Below are 17,716 nucleotides of genomic sequence, written 5' to 3'. Positions count from 1 at the left end.
CTGGATCAGAAGTGGAGCAGCTGGGACTCGAACGGGCACCCATATGGGATGCTGGCACTACAGGCAGTGGCTTTACCTGCTACACCACAGTGCCCGCCCCTCCATTGGGTTTTCTATAGTTGTAAACAGGTATTCACTTGATGTATAATAATTGGTAAGTTAGCTGGTGGCATGTTGGGAACTTGTAGACTCCAAAGTACATTCTTCGGTCAAGTAGAGGTTCTTCTCCAAGGTTAGTCAGGCACAGAGGAAATCAGGCAGCAGGGTGACAGGTCTGAATCAGGATCACCAACCAGCTCAGCCTCCAACCCTACCCTCAGCCTCTTACCCCTTACTATGGAATTTTTCTTGTCTGGAAGATGTCTTAGAAAAGATCCACTTTTTTTTTTCTTTTTTTAAGAAAACTTTTATTTAATAAATATAAATATCAAAAGTACAACTTTTGGATTATAGCGATTTTCCCCCCATAACCACCCTCCCACCCGCAAACCATCCCATCCCCTACTCCCTCTCCCATCCCATTCTTCATTAAGATTCATTTTTAATTATCTTTATATACAGAAGATTAACTCTATACTAAGTAAAGATTTCAACAGTTTGCACCCACACAGACATACATAGTATAAAGTACTGTTTGAAGACTATTTTTACCATTAATTCTCATAGTACAACATGTTAAGGACAGAGATCCTACATGGGGAGTAAGTGCACAGTGACTCCTGTTGTTGATTTAACAGTTGACACCCTTATTTATGATGTCAGTAATCACCTGAGGCTCTTGTCATGAACTACCAAGGCTATAGAAGCCTCTTGAGTTCACAAACTCCGATCTTATTTAAACAAGGCCATAATCAAAGTGGAAGTTTTCTCCTCCCTTCAGAGAAAGGTACCTCCTTGAAAAGATCCACTTTTATCTGATGAAACTGGGATACTAAAAGTTCGAAAATAATTACCCAAGGGCCAGCGCGTGGCACACTGGGTTAATTCTCCGCCTGCGGTGCCAGCATCCCATATGGGTGCCAGGTTCTAGTCCCGGTTGCTCATCTTCCACTCCAGCTCTCTGCTGTGGCCTGGGAGGGCAGTGGAGGATGGCCCAAGTGCTTGGGCCCCTGTACCCGCATGGGAGACCGGGAGAAGGTACCTGGCTCCTGGTTTTGGTTCTGCACAACTCCGGCCATTGCGGCCACTTGAGGAGTGAACCAACGGAAGGAAGACCTTTCTCGCTGTTTCTCTATCTCTCACTGTCTGTGAGTCTGCCTGTCAAATAAATAAGTATCTTAAAAAAAAAAAAAAAAAGAAAGAAAAAGAAAATAATTACCCAAGAGCACACAGCTAGCATATTAGAGCTCATAAGAAATTCTCAGAGGGTGGACATTAAGCTTAATGGTTAGCATGCCAATTAAAACACCACATTGCATACCTGTATTTGCTGTCCAGTTTTGGCTCCTGACTCCAGCTCCTTGTTAATTTGTTCCCTGGGAGGCAGCATATAACAGCTCAAGTAGTGGGGCCAGCACCCGTGGCTCACTTGATTAATCCTCCGCCTGCGGCGCCAGCATCCCATATGGGTGCCGGGTTCTAGTCCCATTTGCTCCTTTTTCCAGTCAGCTCCCTGCTGTGGCCCGGGAAGGCAGTGGAGGATGGCCCAAGTGCTTGGGCCCCTGCACCCACATGGGAGACTAGGAGGAAGCACCTGGCTCCTGGCTTCGGATCAGCGCAGCGCCGGCCGTGGTGGCCATTTGGGGAGTGAACCATTGGGAGGAAGACTTTTCTCTCTGTCTCTCTCTCTCACCATCTAACTCTGTCAAATAAATAAAATTAAAAAAAAATTTTTTTTTAAATAGCTCAAGTAGTTGGGTCCCTGCCACCTGCATGGGACACCTACATTAAGTTCCCAGACCCTGCCTTTGTAGGCATTTGGGGGAGTACACAAGTAGATGTGACTCCCTCTCTCTCATTTTTTACTTATAAACATATGGATGAATGAACAATGCTTTTTATCATGGATAAATGTGGAGCTACCACTGGAGTTATTTTTCCCTGAGTGGGCTTTCTCCTTGTCAACAAGGCTTATATCTTACTGCTTTATAGGAGTGATGATCTACATCTCACCATCTCATTTCAGATTTATTTCCAAGGGCACTGAAAGTAAACGATCCAGTAATAGGAGGCAGGGAGGGCTCATGCCAACAGGATAATATTTAGGATACGGCAGCAGAGAGGGTATCCCACCTATTCAGGAGCAGCGAAGCTGCTGTTCTCCCTTTCCAAAAATATCCGTTGTCAATGGGAGCTCAGATCCTCCTAGGTAGAAATGTAAGCCTGTAAATACCATGTCAGGATCTTTATTTTTTTGTAACATAAAGTTAATGATGCTTAAAATATGCACAATATGTACCCCTGTGGAACACTGAATTATATTGATGTCTGAACTTCTGGGATGGTCTATAAAGAGAATAATTCAGAAGCGAGTAGAAATAGATGGGATTGTAAAATACAATTAGGGAGGGATGAGAGCCCTGGATATATGTACAGCAGAACAGAACAGAGAGCAAAACAATGCTCCAATGTGCCCCTCTTTGTTTTTATTTTACCTCTGAAAGATGACTTCCTGGATTTGTGCCTTAGAGATTTGTGGGCATTTATTTGAGACAATTTTTTTTTCTTTTTTTTTAACACAGGGAAAAGATGCTTTCAAAAACAAGCTAACTGGACTTGTTTGTGCCCTGCAGAAGTCCAACACTCAAGCCCTTTCCACCTAAAACAAACAAACCAAAATAAAAATAAAAAAAAAAACTAACTAATATTTAAGCTTTCAAAGGCAGGTCGGCCACCAGCCTCCCTAGGATAATCATTTGCACCCTCCTTCAGCCACACATAATACAGTCTTTATTCAGCAAATAGCAAAGTCGTTTCCCGGAAAGTCAAAGGTCAGTTTGTGCTGTATTAATAGCTGCTCTGGGAGGGTCAGTGTTGTGCTATCCTACATTTTTTCCAGGGCCTGGAGATGCAATTTCCTACAATCTGCAGGCAATTTCCCACCAATTTTCTTGGGGAGCTAATAGGCTGTGACAGGAGATGGAGCTAGCAAGCAGCAGGCGGCTTCAGAAAAGACAAATTGCATCTCTGCCACCTAACTGGGCAATCTAGATCGACAGAGTTTATAGCTTTGTAGTGTTATTGGGCCCCATGCTAACAGCAAATCATTCACGCTGCTCGCTGAATTTCATATTCCTTTCCTTCTGAATTTGTTATTGCCACATATCACTTTGTAGCACTTTCCCTGGAAACTGCAGTTAAAAAGGGGATCACATATATATTAGTGACTTAAATGTCTCCAAAATTGCTTACCAGAAATTATTACCATTTAATAATTTCTGTTTACAGAGTTAGGGCTAAGCTGGCAATTCTTAAGTGATGGAGTAGGAAGGTTGTAAAGAAGAGTGAAAAAGGAACAACGATGGGTACCGCAACAGGTTGCAGCCATTTGTCCAGCAAAAAGAGACTACCCGATATCTAGTAGTCCAAGTGCTCGTACACAAACAAATGTGTGTCAGAAAGTAACATAAACATGCAACACTGGTTTATGCTTTGCCTGGGTTGTTTTTTTTAATTAATTAATTAATTTTTTTTGACAGGCAGAGTTAGACAGTGAGAGAGACAGAGAGAAAGGTCTTCCTTTTGCCATTGGTTCACCCTCCAATGGCCGCCGTGGCCAGCGTATCGCGCTGATCCGATGGCAGGAGCCAGGTACTTATCCTGGTCTCCCATGGGGTGCAGGTCCCAAGCACTTGGGCCATCCTCCACTGCACTCCTGGGCCATAGCAGAGAGCTGGCCTGGAAGAGGGGCAACTGGGACAGAATCCGGCACCCCGACCGGGACTAGAACCCAGTGTGCTGGCGCCGCAAGGCAGAGGATTAGCCTATTGAGCCACAGCGCCGGCCCTTATTTTTCTTTAAATCTTTTTTCTTTTATATAAATAAAATATGTTTGACCTAAAAGATTTGGAAAGGATAGGTAAGAGAAGGAGAGAAAAAGCCTGATTAAAGAAAAACTTAGTTATTTTGCAAACTCAAGAAGTTGGGTTTTTTTAATCAGTTTATAAAAGACCTATTCTGTGCCAGACTTGGAAAGCTCTGAGCTACAAAAATGAAAGAGACAGGTTCCCTGCTGCTGGGGACATCACAGTCCAGTGCAGAAGACAGCATGTACCCAGAAATGAAAATGTTGTGGCTACAGTTGCCTGAATGCTGCTTTTGAGGAAAAGGGGAACAAACTTCTTGCAAAAGTCAACTGTGGTGATCAGCCACATAGCTCTGCTGGAGTTAAAGAATGCAAGTTAAAAACAGGAAGATGCCATAGCTCACCTTTCCTGGCCTGATTCTACTGAAGACAACCGATATAAAGATGGTAACCAACGAACTCTGTGATTATATGCTTGTAGAGACTGTCATTTGAAAAATACATAAACAGGCATTGGTGTTGTGTTATAGTGGGTTAGGCCACCACCTATGACACCCTATCAGAGCACTGGTTTGAGTCCCTGCTGCTCCATTTCCAATCCACCTCCCTGTTAATGTGCCTGGAAAAGTACTTGGACCTCGGTAGCCATGTGGGGGACCCGAATGGAGTTCCAGGTTCCTGGCTTTGGGTTGGCCCAGCCCTAGCTGTTGTAGCCATTTCAGGAGTGAACCGGTGGATGGAAGATCTCTCTCTCTTTCTCTCTCTCTGTAACTGCCTTTCAAATAAATAAATAAGTCTTTTAAAAATATATTTTAAAAAATTCACATAGTCATCAAAATAAGCTTGCAGGATAGGAATACATATGGTGATGACATCTTAGATCCCCCAACTTTCTGGTGAGAGATCCTTTAGCTCACGGACCAGGATGAGACTTCTCAAATTTCTGTTGCTGTGGCAAAACTCTCCTTCCTGTCCTCAAAACCAGCCAGCCTGGAAGCTGGGCTTAATTCAATCAAACCCATGAAATGCCACATTTGAGTTTCCTTGCCAAAATTTGTTTCATTTTCCTTGGAAGTGATTTTTTGTCTATTTTTTGCAAACAAGGTATAATAAGCTGAAAAAGAAAGCACCAAAATGTTAGTTTTTACAGCAGTATCAACAAATAGAGACTACACACTCCTTCCAGCAGCCATTCTAGCACAGAGAAATGGGAGGTGCTTCTGCCTGTTAAATTGTAAAGAGTATGGGATTTCTAATTGTTAGGAAGTGATTAGCCTTCCTTGGAGTCTTTGTTAAAGATTTATTTATTCGCTGGCGCTGTGGCTCAATAGGTTAATCCTCCGCCTGCGGTGCCAGCACACTGGGTTCTAGTCCCGGTTGGGGCACCGGATTCTGTCCCAGTTGCTCCTCTTCCAGGCCAGCTCTCTGCTGTGGCCTGGGAGTGCAGTGGAGGATGGCCCAGGTGCTTGGGCCCTGCACCCGCATGGGAGACCAGGAGAAGCACCTGGCTCCTAGCTTCGGATCAGCATGGTGCACCTGCCGGGACAAAGTAGCCATTGGAGGGTGAACCAACGGCAAAAGGAAGACCTTTCTCTCTGTCTCTGTCTCTGTCTCTCTCTTTCTCGCTGTCCATTCTGCCTTTACCAAAGAAAAAAAAAGATTTCTTTATTCACGAAAGGCAGAGTTATAAAGAGAAAGAGAGAGACAGAGAGCTCTTCCATCCACTGTTTCACTCCCCAAATGGCAGCAAAATCCAGGACTGGGCCAGGCTGAAATCAGATCTTCATCCCGGTCTCCTACACAGATGGCAGGGGCCCAAGCACTTGGGCCGTCCTCCACTGCCCTCCCAGGTAGGTTAGCAATCAGCTGGATCAGAAGTGGAGCGATTGGAATGCCAGTGTTGCAGGCGGTGGCTTAACTCACTACACCACAACACCAGTTCCTATTGGTTTGCTTTTTAATAATTTCAGTTTACATAAATTCTTTGGGAATGAGATTAATTAATATTCATTAATAATTCTGTATATCTCTCTGGTACATACTCTGTTCTAAACCCCTTTCCATGCTGGCTTTCATAACTCTAAGGCTCTGCTTTTTAAAATTTTAATAGCTATGGGAACTTAGCCAAGTGACAAGGCAGCACTTTGTCTTCTTATCTGATACAGTGCAGGTGGTTCTAAGGTTTACAGGAGGTGATGCTTATGAAGCGTGGTCCATTGTGGCCAACACTGGCAGAATCTGCTGCATAGGGGAATCTTAAAAGAAATGGCAGAGGCTGGTACTGTAGCACAGTTGATTGAGCTGCTACGTGTACTGCCAGCATTCTGTATCGGAGTGCCGGTTCAAGTGCTGGTTGCTCCACTTCTGAAACAGTTTCCTGCTAATGTGCCTGGGAAGGCAGCAGAAGATAGCCAGAGTGCCCCTGCCACCCACATGGGAGACCTAGGTGGAATTCTTGGCTCCTGGATATGGCCTGGCCCAATCCTGGCAGTTGTGGCTGTATGGGGAGTGAACCAACGGATGGAAGATCTCTCTCTCTCCTTTCCTCCCTCCCTCTCTCCCTGCTTTTCTCTCTGTCTCTCCTTCTGTCTTTGTACCTTTTCATTTTGAATAAATAAATACATGATTTTAAAAGGACAGAAAGAGGAGCCGGTGCTATGGCATAGTGGGTAAAGTTGTTACCTGCAGTGCTGGTATCCCATATGGGCACCAGTTCAAGTCCCAGCTGCTCCACTTCCAATCCAGCTGACTCTTATTGCCTGAAGCAGTGGAAGATGGCCCAGGTCCTTGGGCCCCTGCACCTGTGTGGGAGACCCAGAAGAAACTTCTGGCTCCTGATTTCAGATCGGCACAGCTCCGACCATTGCAGCCATCTGGGGAGTGAACCAGTGGATGGAAGACCTCTCTCTCTCTCTCTCTCTCTCTCTCTCTCTGTAACTCTGCCTTTCAAATAAATTTTGAAAGAGAGAGAGAGAGAAAGAGAAAAAAAAAATGGCAGCCCTCCATCCCCTCCACTTCCTCTTTCCCAGGGAGGCAGTGGATTTGCTCTTCCTCCTGCACAAGCTACCCTCGACTAGCAGTTTTTCATGATATGAATAAATGAGACAGAATTAAAAATGTTTCCTACTTAAATTAACACTGTCCAGTGGGAAAGAAAATTAGTTTATGCATAGTATAAGGATACATAAAATTTTACTATAATTCAACCCTAAGGAATTTTTTAATTACCTCAGTAATGAAAAATGTAAAATTTTTGTAAGTATGTGTGTTGGGATATTTCAACACCCACTTCTCAGTTTAAACCACTTGTCATTTTAATATCCAATTTCATAAACATAATATTTCCAAATGTTTGACCCTTTAGGATGGGGCAGAATCATGTAGATGATAACATCTAACCATAACTGGCACTCAGCAAGGAAAATAATGGTAATATCCACAGACTGCACAAATCTGATTGTGTTTAAATGCCAGCCAGTCATTTCTTAATCAGGGGTAGTGACAAAATCACAAATTCCATTGCTGCTTTGTCTTCAGAATTAGGTCCACCAAATCAAAAATAACAACCTTCACAAGTTTGTGTGGTTTGGCAAATGATTAAGCCAAAAAAATAAAATATTTTCCCAATCAGCAAATGTTCCTATGAATGGATTGGCCAACAACCCCAAGTGCATTTCTTTGAATTATATCTTGCATGCAATTCCATTTTTCCAATGATCCATTAGTTAACCAGAAATACTGTACATATTTTAATGGGTTAGGAGACCTTAAGGGAATTGATGCATCTCAAATGAATGCCTCAGGGGACTCTGGTTTATTGCACAGAAGATAATTCTTTCCTGAAAAGGAGCAAGCTTCATTTGAAATTAAGATTTGGAGATAATAAATGGAATCAATTGAGCCAAGAAGACCTTTGCGATGAATGTATGGACCATGGGAGGCATTTGAGAAGGAAGAGGAAGGCTAGAAGAGTGACACAAACCTTTCCCCTACCTGTGTCACTTCAGAGCCTGTGACAGTAAGCTTTTTGAAGGAGTCTTAAAGGACTTTCCCCATCAATGTGCCACACTAAGAAGTTTGTTTTTGAGAGAGACAGCAAGAGAGGATGTTGGTCACATTCCAGAATATCTTGACGCAGTTAACCACAAAATAAGTTATTAGCTCTTGTAAGTGCAGCCAGTTTTTAAAGTAATAGAGTAATCCACTGTGGATTGCAGCAAGGAAGTGGAACAAAGGGTGTGAAATGAACAGATGGACTTGATTTTAAACAAATTAGACCCATGACAAGGGACATAACAAGTCATTTTTTTAGGTTTCCATGCTACGGGTTAACGTCCCTCCATGACCTTTCCAGCTTGCAAGCTCGTTGTTCCCCTACCCGGAACTCAGAGCTTTCTGGGAGAACAGCTTTCATCCTCTGCAGTTGTAAACTACTGTCTTTTGCTTCCCCTAAACTGATCAGAGGAGGAACCACAAGGACTGCTACAACACAATGCTTGGTTACTTAATCACCAAATTATCTGCTCTCTCAATCTCATACATATTCCCAAAAGAAGGTTATCTGAAGATGTCACACCTCTGTAACTTAAGGATTCTGGGTACATTACACTATCCCATATGGTCATAAGCATCAATGTGGCTGACAGATAGCCAGGCTGACTCATGTCATGAGTCATCTTTGTCCCTTCCAGGGTGTTAACCCACTGCGCCACAGCGCTGGCCCCCATCTCCTTACTCTTAATGTCAACTAGAGTTCTGGAGTGGTGTATGAGTGTATACAAATTCATATTAAAAGGTGAATAGCCACTTTGACCTAAACTACAAGTCTCCTAACTGACCCTTCTCTCTACTGTGCCTCTACAGAGCCACTAGATCACTAAAGTGATCTGAAAAGCTGACCAGACTCTGACGATTCCTTAAAACTCATAGGAAATGTTCGTCTCTACATTCACTCCACCTGCATCTCCACTCTACCTTTTAATTCCCCATACCGGCCTAGGACTTAAACCTTGTGACTCCCTCTTCCTATGATAGAATCCATACTGAAATAGCTATTTGTCTCGAAACTTTCTTAATTTATCATAGAACACACAGACTCAGACACAAGCATTTAGTAAAATCTGAAGTCAAAAGCTTAGTTGAAGCATCACCTCCTCTGGAAACTCTCTTGACTCACACACTCACTAAAGCAAAGGCCTTGGCTCACTTCTTGCTGTAAGAATCTTAACTAGTTCACAACAATGACTCTCAGCAGTATTCATTTGACTTCTACAAATTCAGCCCTACCAAAACTATCCCTTTAACTGCCTATAAAATGTGACACTTTTCATCATCAACAACAAAAAATAATAACTCAGCATGTGAACAGGTGTCATGAGCGTGTAGAGGAACCAACACAAATAGGAAGCTTACAGCTCGTTCCTTTTCCCAGAATGCATACTGGGGTCTTCAAAGAGGTCATGTAAACTGCATATTATGAAAAACTATGCATGATTTCAATTTTTTTGCACCAAAATAAATTTGTTTAATTCTATTTCCATTATTTTTGTGAAGTCACCTCATACGTCAGCCCTGTAGCTACTGTTGGAACTGTAAGAATCATTGTCAACCACTTCTCCCAAACATACTCACTAGACTTCTCTTGTCCACCAAAGAAGTCTGTCTTTTTCAGCCTTGTTCACAGTATTTTATGCCAGGAACAGCATGAGAGAGGCAACAGGAATGCGGAATAGTATCTGCTTGCAAGATCAGTTCTCAGTTCCTCGTTTCTATGGAAGGAATCAGCAGTGGAGAAAGAGGAAAACAAGGAGCTGCCAGGATCACAGGGCCTGAGGAGGGGAGGGAACTGAAAATGCACATGGGTTGAGTCTAGGAGATTCTTTTAAGTTTAGCCAAGTGAGAGGCTTTGAGAACGTGCAGAGGAGAAACAAACTGGGCCACAAAAGGAAAGGTTGTTGAGCAGTGGTGCTGTGGAATTTCAGAGGAACACAGAGATTGACTTCATTCATAATGGTGGTTGCCTTACGGTTTGGGTATTGACTGAGAAGGGGCACACCACAGAACCTTCTGAGGCTCTGGACATGCTTTTTTTTTTTGATATTTAATTATGTATTTGAAAGGCAGAGTGACAGAGACAGACCTTTCATCTGCTCGTTCACTCACCAAATGGTGGCAACAGTAGGCTGGGCCAGGTTGAAGCCAGGAGCCAGGAACTTCATCCAGATCCCCTACAGCTTAAAAGGAATTCAAGTACTTGAGCCATTATCTATTGCTCCCAGGTGCATTAGCAGGGATCAGAAGTACCCCAGGCACTCAGGAGATGCTGGCCTCCCAAGCACTGGCTTACCCCACTGCATCACAGTGCCCACCTTGTCTGGGTATGTTCTTTATCTTGATTTGAGAAATGTACCCTTGCCAGACAAAATACAAGAAACCAGCTAAAGTATTTGAGGTATACTAGTACAAAAATTTTTTGTTGTTTATTTGAAATTCAAATGGAAATGGTTTTCTTGTATTTTTAATGGGTAAATCTGGCAAACTTTGAGTATTGGCTACACGTCTGCATAGCCCAGTGTTTCTCAACTGGGGGTGATTTTGCACCATGAAACATTTGGCAATATCTGCAAACATCTTTGGCTGTCATGACAGTAGTGAGAAAACCACTGGCACATAAAGTGAGAAGCCAGGGATGCTGGTAAACACTCTCCATTACACAGGGCAAAACCCACCAATAAAGGATTATTCAACCCAAATACCAGTAGTGTACACCTATATAAAAACTTAGCAAGATAACAAGATAACAGCTGCCAATATGTGCTTTTTTACATAATAAATAAGTATGCAAAAAATTATTCTCCAACAAAATTTATTCTGCCATATTAGAGACCTTAAAATGAGCAAACATTTGAATTAGGATAATAGATCTCAGCAATGTTAGGGGAAAATGAACTCCATTATTAACTACATTTATTCATTGGAACATGTTTCCCTAAATTTGAGTCCATAAGAAGAATGAGCAAGATGGTCTCCAGGAGTTTTTTTTTTTTTCTTTTTTAATTTTGTTTTGAAAAAAGCAGAATGAGAGGGAGAGAGACAGAGAGAGGACTGAGAGATCTACCATTTGCTGGCTCACTTCCCAAGTGGCTATAACTGCTGTGGCTGGGCCAGGCTGAAGCCAGGAGCCAGGAACTACATCCAGGTCTCCATAGGAGTGGCAGAGGCCCAGAAACTTGGGCCATCTGCAGCTGCTTGTCAAGGCACATTCACAGGGTGCTAGATCAGAAACTGAGCATCCGGGACTCAAATATGGGCTGCAAGTGTTGCAAGTAGCAGCTTAACCCATTGTGCCACGATGCTAGCCCCTCCAGAATTCTTTGAGTTTCATATTTTTTCAACATTTACATAAGATTTCATGGTTCCTTGGCATACCTCAGAAATTCACGGGGAAACCATGAGATAGTTTAAGTTTTCAAAGGAACACAGGGGGTCTCAGCAACTGCCAGATATCATATGAACTGCTAGTTTCAGCTGATTCACAATTTTAATATTAGGTCACTTAAACCAATACGAAACAAAAAGTGAGGGGTGGTCTTCAATCCGCTTCAATGTTTGAGAATACACATCACAAATAGTATCTGTAGGCATCAAAAAATTGTTTTTTCTATCTATTTATGTGTATTGGCTAAAATGTCTACTAAGTTTACAGGACATGGGTATAATTATGTTTGTTTGGATCTATCTACTTAATAAGAACTGCTAGAAATTTTTTATTTCAAGGTATGATAAAAATGTTACTGAGTGCCATGAACAAAGAAAGTTGGGGAACTTCTGCCCAAGAGAATGAATGATTGTGTAAGTTCATCAATAGTTATACAATATATAGCACAGGGGCCAGCGCTGTGGCATAATGGGTAAAGCCGCAACCTGCAGTGTCAATATCCCATATGGCCGCCAGTTCTAGTCCTGGCTGTTTCTCTTCTGATCCAACTCTCTGCTATGGCCTGTAAAATCAGTAGAAGATGGCCCAAGTACTTGGGCCCCTGCATCCACATGGGAGACCCAGAGGAAGCTCCTGTCTCCTGCCTTTGGATTGGTCCAGCTCTGGCTGTTGCAGCCATCTGGGGAGTGAATCAGTGGATGGAAGACCTCTCTCTCTCTCTCTTTCCCTTCTTCTCTCTCCCTCCTTCCCTCTCTCTGCCTCTGCCTCTATAACTCTTTCAAATAAATAAATAAATAAATCTTAAAAAAAATACATAGCACATTATTTTGCAGTTTTTGAAAATAAGTGTCTCCTTTTCTTGAGGAAAGAGACTGTCTTATTTCTGTTTGTCCAAAGTTAGGTATGCCACTGGAAAGCCAAGACACTCTGGGGAAAAAAAAAAAAAAACCTAAATGAAAGATCTCCGCGAGTGAGATCCCAGTGGAAAGAATGGGTCATCAAAGAAGGAGGTACCTTTCTCTGAAGGGAGGAGAGAACTTCCACTTTGACCATGGCCTTGTCTAAATATGATCAGAGTCGGTGAACTCAAAAGGCTTCCATAGCCTTGGCAGCTCATGACAAGAGCCTAGGGTGATTACTGATGCCATAAACAAGAGTGTCAATTTGTTAAGTCAACAACAGGAGTCACTGTGCACTTACTCCTCATGTAGGATCTCTGTCCTTAGTGTGCTGTACATTGAGATTTAATGCTATAACTAGTACTCAAACAGTATTTTTCACTTTATGTTTCTGTGTGGGAGGAAACTGTTGAAATCCTTACTTAATGTATGCTAAACTGATCTTCTGTATATAAAGAGAATCGAAAATGAATCTTGATGTGAATGGAAGGGGAGAGGGAGTGGGAAAGGGGAGGGTTGCAGGTGGGAGGCACGTTATGGGGGGTAAGCCATTGTAATCCATAAGCTGTACTTTGGAAATTTATATTCATTAAATAAAAGTTAAAAAGAAAAAAAAAAGTTGGGTACGCCACTTGGAAAACCCACATCCAATGTCAGGGTACCTGGAATCAAGTCCGGGCTCCTCTTCCTAATAATATGCATGCTACAGGGGAAGCAGATGATGGCTGAAGTACTCGTGGAAGACCTGGATTGAGATCCAGGTTCCTGCTTCAGCTTGGTCCAGTTCTGACTATCTCAGGTATTTAGAGAGTGAGCTAGTGGATGGAAGATCTTTCTTTTTCTCTCCCTCTCCCTTTCAAATAAAATGAAAATACATAAATATCTTAAAAATAAAAAAGTAATGTTTGCTAAAGGGTTGTTGAATGTAGGGAGAAGAAATGCCTTTTAAAAGAAGGAACTTGGGGTTGGCATTGTGGCTTGGCAGGTAAAGCCACCACCTGCCATGGCAGCATCCCATATTGGTGCCCATTTGAATCCCAGCTGCTCCATTTCCCAGGCCAGAGCTGGGCCAGGCCAAAACCAGGAGCAGGAGCTTCTTCCAGGTCTTCCACGTGGGTGCAGGGACCCAAGGACTTGGGCCATCTTCTACTGCTTTCCCAGGTGCATTAGCAGGTAGCTGGATCAGAAGTGGAACAGTCAGGACTTGAAGTGGTGCCCCTATGGGATGCCATTGCTGCAGGTGACAGCTTAACCCACTAACCACAATGCCGGACTCAGTAAATAAATCTTTAAAAAGAAAAAAAAGGCCGGCGCCGCGGCTCATTAGGCTAATCCTCCGCCTGCAGCACCGGCACACCGGGTTCCAGTCCTGGTCGGGGCACCGGATTCTGTCCTGGTTGCCCCTCTTCCAGGCCAGCTCTCTGCTGTGGCCAGGGAGTGCAGTGGAGGATGGCCCAAGTGCTTGGGCCCTGCACCCCATGGGAGACCAGGATAAGTACCTGGCTCCTGTCATCGGATCAGCACAGTGCGCCGGCCGCAGCGCGGCGGCCATTGGAGGGTGAACCAACGGCAAAAGGAAGACCTTTCTCTCTGTCTCTCTCTCACTGTCCACTCTGCCTGTCAGAAAATTTAAAAAAAAAGGGGGGGGGGCTTTTTAATCCCAGAAGAATGTAGTTAACCTCTGATATCCGTCAATGGCAAAAAGAGTGAAAATGCACAAAAAAGAGACTAGAAAATTGATGGTCAGAAGATGTGCAGAATGAAGCTTTCCCTGTCTGTTCGTGGGAGTGACTTGACTTTCATTTGAGCACCAAAGGCACCAGATAAAATTCCTTGGACTGAACATTAGAACAGCTGATGTCACCATATCTCTCTTAATCACCAGTGGAAAGCAGCCCGTTTGCCTCGAGTTAGTCTAGATTTTCCAGCTGTGTTCAAAGCATCTCTACAGATATGCTCATTCTGTCACCTGCCTCTGACACAGCTATGAGCGTGAACAACGCTGGGCTCCTGAGCCTGGGCCAGGTTCAGTCTCTGGTTTTCCAGAAGGCATCCAGGCCTCTCCACTCTTGCACAGGGCAGTGTTGACCCCTTGACCTCTTGCAATTTTCCATGGTTGTGTCATAGCCAGTCACTCGCAGGCAAGCACCATTAGCTATACTGCCAAGTGCTGGTGGAGAGATGCCAAACTGGTGAGGAAGTGAATCAAAATGAAGTGAAACTACCTGCTACAAGCTGATGAGGAAGACTCAGCCTACAGAAAAAAAAAATCAATGAGCTAAACAGCAACAAAAAAGGCTGCCTGAGAAAATCAATGAAACCCAAATTGTCCATAGAGAAGAATTCTTACATACACACAGGCCACACCTAAGTTCAAAAGCACAGATCTAATCCAGCTCTTGCCCGAAGACAGCAGGAGCTGCCTTCCCTCTGTAGCAGAGCTTCTCAAGCTTTAATGTGTGCCTGAGTCACTGGGGGAGCCTATTGCATCAGATCATTACCCCAGTTCAGTGGGGAAGGGGTAGAGCCCTGCACTCCTAACAAGGTTCCAGGAGATACCAATGATGCAGCCAGCATCTGCTACTGAGAGCAGGAGACCTAGAGGAGTATGACTCCTCAAAGTGGGGCCCTTGGGCCACCCTCATCAGCATTATCTGGGAACCTGCTACAAATGCAAATTCTTGCACTTCCATCTGACATTGACTGAATCAGAAACTATGGGGATAGGGTACAAGATCTTGAGTTTTAACAAGCTCCCTGGATGATTCAGATGCATTCCAAAGTTTGGGAACCACAAATATTCTAGATCCAGACAATGTCTCCCTGTAGGTCTATATCTGTCATTACAGTGAAACACTCTCCGGTGAGCCAAAACCTAAGATCTCCTGCCATCCTCCAAAAATCATCATCCTTTACATTTCTGTTTTATGTTGTTAGTTCATCTGTGTACTTATTTTTCTCTCAAATTATATTAAAAGCTCTTGGGGCTTGTCTTGTCTTCCAAACTAGATCAAGAGCTGCTTGAGAGCAGGGGCTATACCTTGTCCAGCTTTGCACTGCCAGCCCCGTGCAGTGTTCACCATGTGGCATGGGCTCCAAATGCTTTTTTTTTTTTTTTTTTTTTTTTGACAGGCAGAGTGGACAGAGAGAGAGAGAGAGAGACAGAGAGAAAGGTCTTCCTTTGCCATTGGTTCACCCTCCAATGGCCGCCGCGGCCGCTGATCTGATGGTAGGAGCCAGGTGCTTCTCCTGGTCTCCCATGGGGTGCAGGGCCCAAGGACTTGGGACATCCTCCACTACACTCCCTGGCCACAGCAGAGAGCTGGACTAGAAGAGGAGCAACTGGGACAGAATCCAGCGCCCCAACCGGGACTAGAACCCGGTGTGCCAGCGCTGCAGGCGGAGGATTAGCCTAGTGAGCCGTGGCGCCGGCCTCCAAATACTTTTTTTTAAGGATTAAATAAGTTTTTACTTGTAGTCTTATAGTAAAGGAGGAAGCCTTATCTTGCAAGACAACCCTTGAGCAGTATGTACAACATACTTTTTATTTTCATGGAATGGAATCAAACACTAACTGAGACTATAGAGTGCACTAGAAATCAGCAAATGCTGGGAACAGAGCAGGAAAAAGAGAAAGAAATGAGACCTAAACACACAATCCCCTTCACGGGAACCTGCTGACCGCAGCCAGAACCAGGGCTGGACCACACAGTGGAGACAGGTCCCTGGACAGGAGGAAAGGAGTGGGGCCAGGGCTGGGAGAGGGAGGAGAGGTCCACACTAGGGTGCCAGTTTAGTACCAGGTAAATTGCTCTTGGTATTTACATAAAAATCAATTGGCTCTGTATCTTAGGAATACACATGGAAAGAAAGGAAGATTTGATCATTACTGTATGAATCTGTCGCTTTGCAATACCGACATCATCAGAAGTAGGGACAATCAGATTCAAATTTCAGTAGCATGAAGTAAGTATCAAAACATTATTACTGGCTCTCAATACAAAACCTCTACCCCACCCAACACTCCCTCCCCGTTCCACCCCCAAATAACCAGCCCCCACCACTCGCTGGTGGCAGCGGCTGTTTCCCATACATACCAGGAGACTGTCTCCTGGCCCTCCCACAGGCCGGCACCGCAGGCTTTAACAGCTGGCTGCGAGAAACAGGAGTGAAAGATGCCCGATGCGCTGCCAATCTGTCCCCACTTTCGTACGCCACAAATTCCTTCAAGGATCTGGTCTTTTCGATAGGAGCGATAAATAACTTTTCAGGGAAAAAAAAAAATCCTTAAAAAGGAGGGGAGTAACTCTGATTATCCCAAATTGGTCATCTTCTCGATGTAGAGCAGTTCAGAGAGTCAGAAAGTCTGTCAAATACGGGTGCGGGAGACCAGGAGAGGCCGGGCGGGCCGGGTGGGCCGCTGTGCGCTCGGGGGTCCAGCTGCCCATAGTTCTCTCAGAAAAGCCGCCGAGTCGGGCTGTTTTGGTTTAAAAACTCCTGGTGGAGACGGGGAATCCCTGAAGGGAATACATCTTTTAAAAAATAGTGGAAACGAGGAAGGAGAACGCGAGGTGCTGTCCAAGAGTGTCTACACAAAAATAAAAATTAAAAAAAAAAAAAAACCAGAAAGAGAAAAATAGAATCTCTATATGGTTCTGAGGGTTCTACCGACGAACAGAAGGAGGCCGAGACGAGGGGGGACTGACCGTTTTCATTGCTGGCCTGCCCCGGGCTGCTTAGCGGGCCTCCACTCGGAGCTTCTTCCTGTTTGGGGGCTCCTCCGGTTCCGAGTCTGGGCTGGAGTCCGAGCCACCGCCGAAGGCAGAGAGGGCGCCGTCGCTGGCGCTGGCGTGCGGGCTGCTGTCTGAGGAGGGGCAGTGCGGCTGGCGTTGGGCACTCGACCTCGCCTTCTCCGGTGCACGGACTTGCTGCTCAGACGAGCATGCTGCCGCTTGAAGTCGTCCATGTCTTGCAGGTGTGTGGGTTTGGTTTTTTTTTTTTTTTTTTTTTTTTTTCCCCGCGTATACTGGATATACTCTGTGGCTTTGTCTAGGATTTGGGCCCGGCTTGCCTTCTGTCCTTGGAGTGAGGGGACCGAGTCCTGCAAACCGTGAAAGCTGCCTTTGATGTGGTCCCCACGTTTTCGTTCCAGTGCATTACGATAAGCCTGTTTGTCACCCGCAGATTGAAACCTGGGTTGCCCTTCCTCACTCTGTGTTCTCGCTCATTTCCTATGGCCCGGGGAGTGGCCGCTGCAGCAGCCGCGGGAAGGGGTAAGGCTGGAGGGGCGGGGGAAGTCACCAAGGACAACAAGCCAAGCGCCCCCACACACACTACAAATACTTTTTAAAAAAAGATTTATTTATTTTAAAGGCAGAGTTACAGAGAGAGGAAAAGACAAGAGAGATCTTCCAC

The 17,716-nt window shown here is 44.5% G+C and overlaps 1 pseudogene; it reads right to left on the bottom strand.

The window, feature by feature from the left end:
- Positions 1–17,716, bottom strand: part of LOC100354656 (protein max-like) — a 189,952-nt pseudogene that overhangs the window by 166,270 nt on the left and 5,966 nt on the right.

Source organism: Oryctolagus cuniculus, chromosome 1 (genome assembly GCF_964237555.1).
Source record: "Oryctolagus cuniculus chromosome 1, mOryCun1.1, whole genome shotgun sequence".
Lineage (NCBI taxonomy): Eukaryota > Metazoa > Chordata > Mammalia > Lagomorpha > Leporidae > Oryctolagus > Oryctolagus cuniculus.
Note: the sequence above shows the minus strand (reverse complement) of the source record. Positions and strands in the feature narration are given on the sequence as shown.